Source organism: Myotis lucifugus, unplaced genomic scaffold, assembly GCF_000147115.1.
Source record: "Myotis lucifugus unplaced genomic scaffold, Myoluc2.0 scaffold_169, whole genome shotgun sequence".
In the NCBI taxonomy this organism is placed as follows: domain Eukaryota; kingdom Metazoa; phylum Chordata; class Mammalia; order Chiroptera; family Vespertilionidae; genus Myotis; species Myotis lucifugus.
In genome coordinates, this window is record NW_005871217.1 from 1,890,761 (window position 1) to 1,899,942 (window position 9,182).

General features: G+C 40.6%; 1 protein-coding gene across 1 annotated transcript in view; it reads left to right on the forward strand.

Annotated features, from left to right (window-relative positions):
• The window catches only part of LOC102425883 (negative regulator of P-body association-like), a 12,846-nt gene extending 8,516 nt beyond the window's left edge, over positions 1–4,330 (forward strand). Inside the window, exons 3-4 of the mRNA XM_023759985.1 lie at positions 2,914–3,043; positions 4,243–4,330. The gene's annotated coding sequence lies outside the window, so the exon portion shown is untranslated. The remainder of the gene's footprint in view (positions 1–2,913; positions 3,044–4,242) is intronic.
• The last annotated feature ends 4,852 nt before the right edge of the window (positions 4,331–9,182 follow it).

Here is a 9,182-nt window from a genome sequence, read left to right on the forward strand (position 1 = left end):
AATCAGCTGCCTCCTGCACACCCCCTACTGGGGATGTGTACACAGCCAGAGTACATGCCCTTGACGGGAATCGAACCTGGGACCTTCAGTCCGCAGGCCGACGCTCTATCCACTGAGCCAAACCCGTTAGGGCGGTAATGTGCAAATTGACCCTAACAGCAGAACGACTGGGAATGACTGGTCACTATGACACACACTGACCACCAGGGGGCAGATGCTCAATGCAGGAGCTGCCCCCTGGCAGTCAGTGCACTCCCACAGGGGGAGCTCTGCTCAGCCACAGCCAGGCTGACAGCATCACAGCGGCGATGGTGGGAGCCTCTCCTGCCTTCTCAGCAGCTCTGTGGATGTTCAACTGCAGCTTAGGCCCGCTGGCAAGTGGACATCCCCCAAGGGATGTATCACTGCCAGCTTAGGCACAATCCCCCGGGGAGCAGGCCTAAGCCAGCAGGTGGACATCCCCCGAGGGGTCCCAGACTGCGAGAGGGCACAGGCTGGGCTGAGGGACCCCCGAGTGCACAAATTTTTGTGCACCGGGCCTCCAGTTGTAAATAATGCTATAATGAACATGAAGGTGCATATATCTGTTCACATTGCTGTTTTCATTTTCTGATAGATGGATTCCCAGAAGTAGAATTGCTGGGTCATATGCTAGTTCTATTTTTAATTTTTTTGAGGAAACTCCATACTTTTTTTAATAGAGGCTACACCAATTTACAATTCCACCAACAGTGCACGTCTATCCCCTTTTCTCCTCATCCTTGCCAGCACTTGTTGTTTGTTGATTTATTGATCACTAGAGGCTTGGTGCATGAATTCATGCATGGGTGGGGTTCCCTGGCCTGGCCAGCAATTGGGGGCCAATTGGGGCCATCTCACCAGGCCCGATTGAGGCCGATCAGGGCCCGCTGGCCAGCTGAGGGGAGGGACTGCAGGAGGTTGGCCAGCCACGGGAGGTTGGCTGTGGGAGTGCACTGACCACCAGGGGGCAGCTCCTGCGTTGAGCATCTGCTCCCTGGTGGTCAGTGCACGTCATAGCAAATGGTCGACTGGTAGTTCGGTCGACTGATCATAACAGTTGTTTGGGTATATATATATATATCCATTATATATATATATATATATATCCATTCTGACATGGGTGAGGTAATATCTTTTTGTGGTTTTGATTTACATTTCCCTGATGATTAGTGATATTGAGCATCTTATATCTGTTGGCCATCTATATGTGTTCTCTGCGGAAATGTCTTTTCATGTTCTTTGCCCATTTTTTTGACTGGGTTGTTTACCTTTTTTGTAATTGAGTTGTATGTGTTCCTAATATATTTTGGATATCAACCCCTTATTGGGTATATCATTTGTGCATATCTTCTCCCATTCAGTAGGTTGTCTTTTTGTTTCGTTGATAGTTTCCTTCACTGTGCAGAAGCTTTTCAATTCTACAAAGTTTCATTTTGCTTATGTTTACTTAGCTTGAGTAGCTTTCTCTTCCCATCTTGAAAAAGTGGTTCTTGTATTAAACTGTGTGTACAAGGTGGTTTTGGCAGGCCATTTAGAGTCATATTGGCCACAAGCAGCACCTGGTACCCTGCTTGGCTGGGGCCACCGCACGCTTGGTGCAGGGTGGCCCAGTGCACTTGCACTTGCAGTGACTCCCTGTTAGTAGAGCTGTCCTTGCTGAAGTGGGCTCCAGGTGGTGTGCTCAGTGTGTGCACATGCAACAGTGCCTCAGCTGTCTGAGGCAGGTACAGCCTCTGGGCAAGGCAGCCCAGTACGCATGTGCATGTGGTGACCCCTTCTTGGTCTGGCTTTCAGGGCTGGAGCAGGCTCTGGGTGAGTCATCCCACTATGGGTACGTGCAGTGGCACCCTGGGTATCCTAGGCCAGATTGAGAATATGCTGGGAAAGTCCTGCAGCAGCTTTGCAGGTCTGTGGAAGCACCTGGATAGAGGTCCAATCTGCACTATTTAGGTGGAAGGGGAAGGTTAACAATGGTGCTCACCACCACCTTCAATTCCGGAGAGGTCCCACAGATCCCAGAGAGCTGTTGTGGTTCCCCATCCTTCTCCATGCAGTTTCTCTTTCTAGTTTGATGTGCAGAAACTGTTCAGTCAACCTTCAGTTGTCAGGAAGAATTGCTCTACATCTAAGTGTTTGTGGGAGGGACAGGTTCAAAGTCCTCTTCTGCTTCATCTTGGACCTGCCTCCAATACCACACTGTTTTGACTACTATATCTTTGTAATATAGTTGGAAATTTGTGTTCCACTATTATGATCTAGGCCAGTGGTCAGCAAACTCATTAGTCAACAGAGCCAAATATCAACAGTACAACGATTGAAATTTCTTTTGAGAGCCAAATTTTTTAAACTTAAACTATATAGGTAGGTACATTGTTATTAACTTAATTAGGGTACTCGTAAGGCTTAGGAAGAGCCACACTCACGGGGCCAAAGAGCCGCATGTGGCTCTCGAGCCGCAGTTTGCTGACCACAGATCTAGGCCATATTCCAATTTGACCAATTGTCCCACTAATGTCTTTTATAGCTATTTTCTTAGTAAAGTTTTCATTTAGGATTATCCATTGCATTTAGTTTTCATGTCTCTTCAGTTTTCCCTAACCTGGAATAGTACAACCTATCTTTGTCTTTTATGACATTGACAATTTTTTAAAATACAGGAAAATTATTATGCCTCTCCATTGAAGTTTGTGTGTCATTTTCTCATTATTGTATTTTGTTTTTGCATTTTGGCAGGAAAACCAGAGAAGTAATGTTGTATTGTTCTCAGGGCATCATATCAGTGGCACATGATACTGGTTTGACCCCTTAGAAATAATGTTAACCTTGATTACTTGGTTAAGATCATGCTTGCTAGATTCAATCACCATAAAGTTATCATTTTTCTCTTTGCAGTTAATGGTTTTGCTGGCGATACTTTGAAACTGGGTAAATATCCTGTTTCTCGACAAACTAAAATCCACTGATTTGACAGCCTCTGACAATTCTTGACTGACTCAGTTTTTACTGTGATGACTGCAAAATGGTAATTTTCAAACTCCATCATGTTTACTGCATTTATTAGTTAGTATTCTATTTCAAGGAAGAGATTTTTTGTCCATATATTTGTTTTTTTATTTATTTATATTAGTTTGGAAACATAATTTTTACTTTATTTCATGATTGTCCTATTTTTATCATTATTTATTATTCATTTCCTAGATTTATCCATGGTAGCCAAATTGGCTTCCCTGTCTTTTTGACATGTCCCTAATATCAATATATTAACTTCCTTACTTTCAGGCCTATCTTGTATTTCCTGCTTCATTAACCATTTCTCTGTGGGACTCTGATACCTTCTAAGGGGAAATGGTACTTAGAAATCAAAACATGGGTGCATGAATCTTTCTTAGCTTAACATTTTGTTATTCTTTTCCAATTAAACATAGTACAGACATTATGGTCTATATAATACTGATAATCTAGTATTTGTTGAGTTTTGTTCTATGTTATAGAGAACATGATCCATTTTTAAATGTTTCATGTGAGGCTGAAAAGATTTTGTATATTCTAATTATTGCATGTAGGGTTCTATAAATGTCCATTAAACTTATAATTCTTCTATATCACCATGAATATTATTAGTTGCTAAATCTATCAATTATGGAGAAAGTTATTTTTTTCTCTCTAGCGAATTTAGCGGGGTGACCCTGGTTAACAAAATTAGACAGTTTTCAGGTGCACAATTCTACAACACATCATCTGTATACTGTATTGTGTGTACACCCTAAGTCAGGTTTCCATCAATCACCATTTATCCCATCATACCCTCCTTTACCACCCTCCTCCTCCCCTCCCTCTCACCCTGGCAATCACCACGCTGTTGTCTGTGTCCATGAGTTTTTTTCTTTCTTATTCAATCCTTCCACCTGTCCCCCCCCAGCCCCCCAACTGATGCTCCCTTTATAGCTGTCATCCTGCTCTCTACCTATGAGTCTTTCTCTATTTTGCTTTAAATTCCCACTGTGATTGTGAGTTTGTCAGATTCTTGTAATTCTGTAAATTTTTCTTTTATATATTTGAGTCTTTGGAATTATATGCATAAAAGTCTGAAATAGATACATCTTTTATTATTTTTAGTGACCTATCTTCCTTTTTGCATTTAAAGTCTCTTGTTTTCCTTTGTTTGGGTGGTATTTCCTTTTCCATTCTTTTACTTACTCACATTTTTCTTTTATTTTTCAGAAAATTTTCTGCCAACAAAAGTGACTGCATTGACTTATTTCTGAAGTTAACAGCAGGATCTATAATTAGCAGAAAACATGAGCTTTATATCCCCAAACATTTTTCTTCACCAGTTGTTTTAAATAAAATTTTAACTTTTCAGACATTCTTTGGGTTGATCCATCAATTGTTTATTTTGCTACATATCTCTCTTTATAAGTATATACACACCCTCACTTTGTTTTTGCTTAACCATTTGGAAGTAACTTGCAGATATCATGGCACTTCAGCTCTAAACACTTAAGTGTGTATCTCCTAAGAACAGGGGCATTACTATTGTCACACTCAGAGAAATTGGACATTAATTCAACACTGTTATCCAATATACTGTTTATATCAAAGTTCCCCAATGGTCCTAACAATTTCCTTTGTTTTTTATTTTGATCCAGGATTCAGTCAAGCAGCATGCGCTGTATTTAGTTGTCATACCCCTTTTAGTTTCTTTTAATCTAGTATAGAAGCTTACTATCTTTTTCTTTTCATTTTTTATAACATTGGCATTTCTGATGAATCCAGATGATTGTGCTGCCTATGTTCCACAGTCTGAATTTGTCTGTTTTCCTGTAATCAATTTAAGCATTTTCAGCAAGAAGACTGCATAGGTGATGCTGTGGTCCTTGCTGTTGCATTGCGTAAGAAGGCACAAAATGCCATTCTGTCCCATTCTTCATCATCATCATCATCATCATTAATAGTAGTAGTAGTAGCAGTAGCGGTAGTAGGAGTCTTTTTATTTTTAAAAGGTCTCACATTTATTACTGAACCAACCTACTATTGCAGGGAGAAAGATCATGCTTCCAATAATTTTCCAATGAAAGTGCCCAACTGTCCAGACAGTAGTGATCTTTTCAGTCATTTAAAGGTGCAGGCAACTTGAATACCGCATAAATATGTGAGCTGTCTCTCATGTGGGATTCCTTATAGACCCAGTTTGATTCTTCTCCGATGTCTCCTCTTATAGTTGTACCCGAATTCATTACCAGTTTTCATCCTAATCTACTGGGGAACGGGCCGATTCTGCTTTTGTTTCTTGACCAGGAACCTCTTGATCCCAAAAGTCTCACGAGAAGATGTGGTGAAGGAGAATCAACCGCATGCACCACAATGGCAGAGAAAGCGAGGAGGAAGCGGAAGCATGTATTGAGTGGCAGGCTGTCCCATTCACTATTGATAATACTAATTTTGTTGACTTTTTAATGAGCAGTTTTAAGTTCACAGCAAAATTGAGAGGAAGTTACAGAGTGTTCTCATCTTCCCCCTGCCTGTACACATGCATAGCCTACTCTATAATCAATATTGCCTTCTAGAGTAACACAAATGATGTCACAATGAATGAGCCTAAATTGACAGGTAATCACCCAAAGTCCATAGTTACATTACTAGTATTGTTCACTCTTGATGTAATATATTCTATGGGTAACAACAGAATATAATGACTTATTCATAATTATAATATCATATAGAGTATTTCACGTCCTTGAAAATTCTCTATGCTCTGCCTATTCATTCCTCTCCTCCCAACCCCTGGAAGCCACTGATCTTTTTACTATCTCCATAGTTTTACCTTTTCTGGAATGTTTTATACTTGGAATTATACAGTATGTAACCCATTCAGATTGGTTTCTTTTGCTTAGTAATATACATTTAAGGTTCCTCCATGTCTTTTCATATCTTGATAGCTCATTTTTTAGTACTGTGTAACATTCCATTGTCTGACTATACCCATGGTCGGCAAACTGCGGCTCGCGAGCCACATGTGGCTCTTTGGCCCCTTGAGTGTGGCTCTTCCACAAAATACCACATGGGGGCGCGCGTACAGTGCGATTGAAACTTCGTGGCCCATGCACAGAAGTCTGTTTTCAGCCTGAGCGAGTCTATTTTGAAGAAGTACTGTTGATATTTGGCTCTGTTGACTAATGAGTTTGCCGACCACTGGATTTATTTTCCCATTCACCTGCTGAAAGACATTTTAGTTTCATCTAAGTTTTGGCAATTATGAAAAAGTGCTGTAAACATCCATGTGCAGGGCTTTGTGTGGATATAAGTTTTCAACTCCTTCTAGTAAAAATATCAAGGATAATTGGCCCTAGATGATTTGGCTCAGGAGATAGTGTGTTGGCTTGTGGACTGAAGGATCCCAGGTTTGATTCTAGTCAAGGGCACATACCTCAGTTGCAGGCTCCCTGGCCCTGGTCAGGGGATGTGTGGGAGGCAACCAATCAGTGTCTCTCTCACATCAATTTTTCTCTCTCTGTCTCTCCCCATCCCTTCCACTCTCTCTAAAAATCAATGGGAAAATATCCTCAGGTGAAGATTAACTAAAATAAAATTAAAATTCAATCTGAAGATACCTTATGAAAAATTCCAGCCCTAGCCAGTTTGGCTGAGTGTATAGGGCGCCGGCCTGTGGACTGAAAGGGTCCCAGGTTTGATTCTGGTCAAGGGCACATGCCCGGGTTGCAGGCTCAATTCAACCAGTAGGGGGCCTGCAAGAAGCAGCCAGTCAGTGATTCTCTCCCTTTCCCTTCCTCTCTGAAATCAATAAAAATATATTTTTTTAAAAAGAAAAATTCCGGCAAAGATTTTTTAAAGCCTATAATGACTAATTTTGCTGCATCTATAAAAATAGCAGAAACTTTTTAAAAAATAGACATATTTTGGAAACACCTTACTCTTAATTTGGCTATCTTTTGTAAAAATGAGTGGGACTTTTGAAAAATCATGTTTCAGTACTACACGTTTTTGGATATTAGATTCTAGTGCTGTTCATTATATTTGGAGGTTTTTATTTTCCTTTCTGCAAATTGGACTGGACCAGAATTATTCTTGTTTCCTATAACATCTGCCTGACTCTCCAAACATTTCCAATTTCTCTCCCACCCTTCTGAATTGCAATCATTGAGAATTAAAACGGCCCTTTTCCAAGAGCCATGCAGTTAAAGTGAAGCAACTTAATATAAACTTCAGAGTAATCATAACACTTCATACATGGACAATCTCAATGCCAGTTGCAGAAAAAATCACCAGAGACATTTATATTACAATCTATCAGACTGTCACTCCCACCACCACCCCCCCTTTACTCCACCTAAAGATTCTTCAACCATCTAGAAATTGTTTTGACTGGCAGCCTTCAGGAATGAGAAACTGGGACTATACTCTGCATCGATGAATAACCATTGTTTATCATTTTGTCTCCATAGGGATGCCTCTTAGTAAATACCAGATGGCTTGTCCATTAGGCCTATCTTTGGGAACCACCTGCATCATCGCCTCCTGAAATGAGACAACTGTTTAACTGAACTGTTTTCAAGACTGAGACTGGTTTTAAACTTATATCTATATATATAAAAGCCTAATATGCAAAGTGTCCCCTCAGGAGTTCAACTGACCGGGAGTTTGATCACTTGCTATAATGTGTGCTGACCACCAGGGGGTGGTGCAGAATGAAGGAAGGCCCCAGCTGATAGCCTGCAGCTGCTAGGGACCCTACCTGTGCATGAATTTTATGCACTGGGCCTCTAGTGTAATAATAATGTCCTGGTTGGACCTATCCTAAGGTTTCAACATAAAAACTGGCACAAATATTGAGCTGAATATAAACTCATATATGGCAAGCATGTCTCTTGCCCAAATCCCCCCTACAAGGAACATAATGGACCCAAGAAAGGCATTGTCACCTTGGCATCGAGGGGCTTTAAAATGTTTTGTTTGATCTATGATGGTTTCTGAGAGAAAAATCCTAATCAAAGAGGGGAAAGTAGGAATGAAGTAAAAAATAAAATGGAGTCACTATAATCAAGCTGCTAATTACTAATATCAAGTAGGTTAAGGTATGAGGAAACTATTCTATTCTTGTCTTAAGTAGGCTGAGAAATTAAAGCTATGAACTTTTCAGTCCTGTGTCAATGCCTGTATATATATCAAACCTCCAGATAACCCTCTGATTAACCCCTGAAGGATTAAGAAACGGATTTTCATGTATCCAAACCACTGGTCATCTAGAGCATTACCGTCTTGGACTAATCCAGAGGCTAAGAACACAGGACTGATTCTTCTCAAGAATGTACCTTTTACTATAAGACACTTAGCTTTTCATTTTTCTTCTGTTTCGGAAGACTGGCTGTTTCCTAGCAGTGTTTCCAGTTTGTAAACCCTAATACCCTTAAATAAATCATATTATTTATTTCTAGCAAAGCCTCCAGACTTTTTGAGTTTGTTCAACAGGGTCAAGCTTAGGGGCCACATTGGAGGTTTCAGTGATTCTGAAGGGGGAGGGGGCACAGAAAAGGTCAGAATAAGAGTGAATTTATTAGGCCGAACTCTTTAAAAATATATTTCTTTATTGATTTCAGAGAGGAAGAGTGAGAAAGAAACATCAATGATAAGAGACAATCATTGATTGGCTTCACGCCCCTTACTGGGGATTGAGCCTGCAACCCAGGCATGTGCCCTTGGTCAGAATCGAACCCGGGACCCTTCAGTCCACAGGCTGATGCTCTATCCACTGAGCCAAACCTGCTAGGGCATGCCAAACACTTCTTTCTCAATTTTGGCCTCACCCTATCAGTTCTAAGAAAAATACTTTTCTTTTTTTTTGGTAAGTGTTTGGGCATAAGTGCTCCTTTAAAATATCCTGTGAAAGTGTGGACCTTGTTATTTAAAAAACACCTATTCTTGGGTACATACCATCCTGCTTTCCCTTTGTCAATGAGGTTTTTTTAATCCCCACCCTCATTGGAGGCCCACATTTCACCCAAGTTCACATTCCATGGTGAAAGTGTGCTGGTAGCCACCATCCAAGTGACAAGGAGAAAATTCTTAGGTGTCCTAAATTAAATTACAGCAGGCCAGAGGGTGGAAGGAAGAGATAAGAGCGGATACTCAGTTAAAAAGTACAT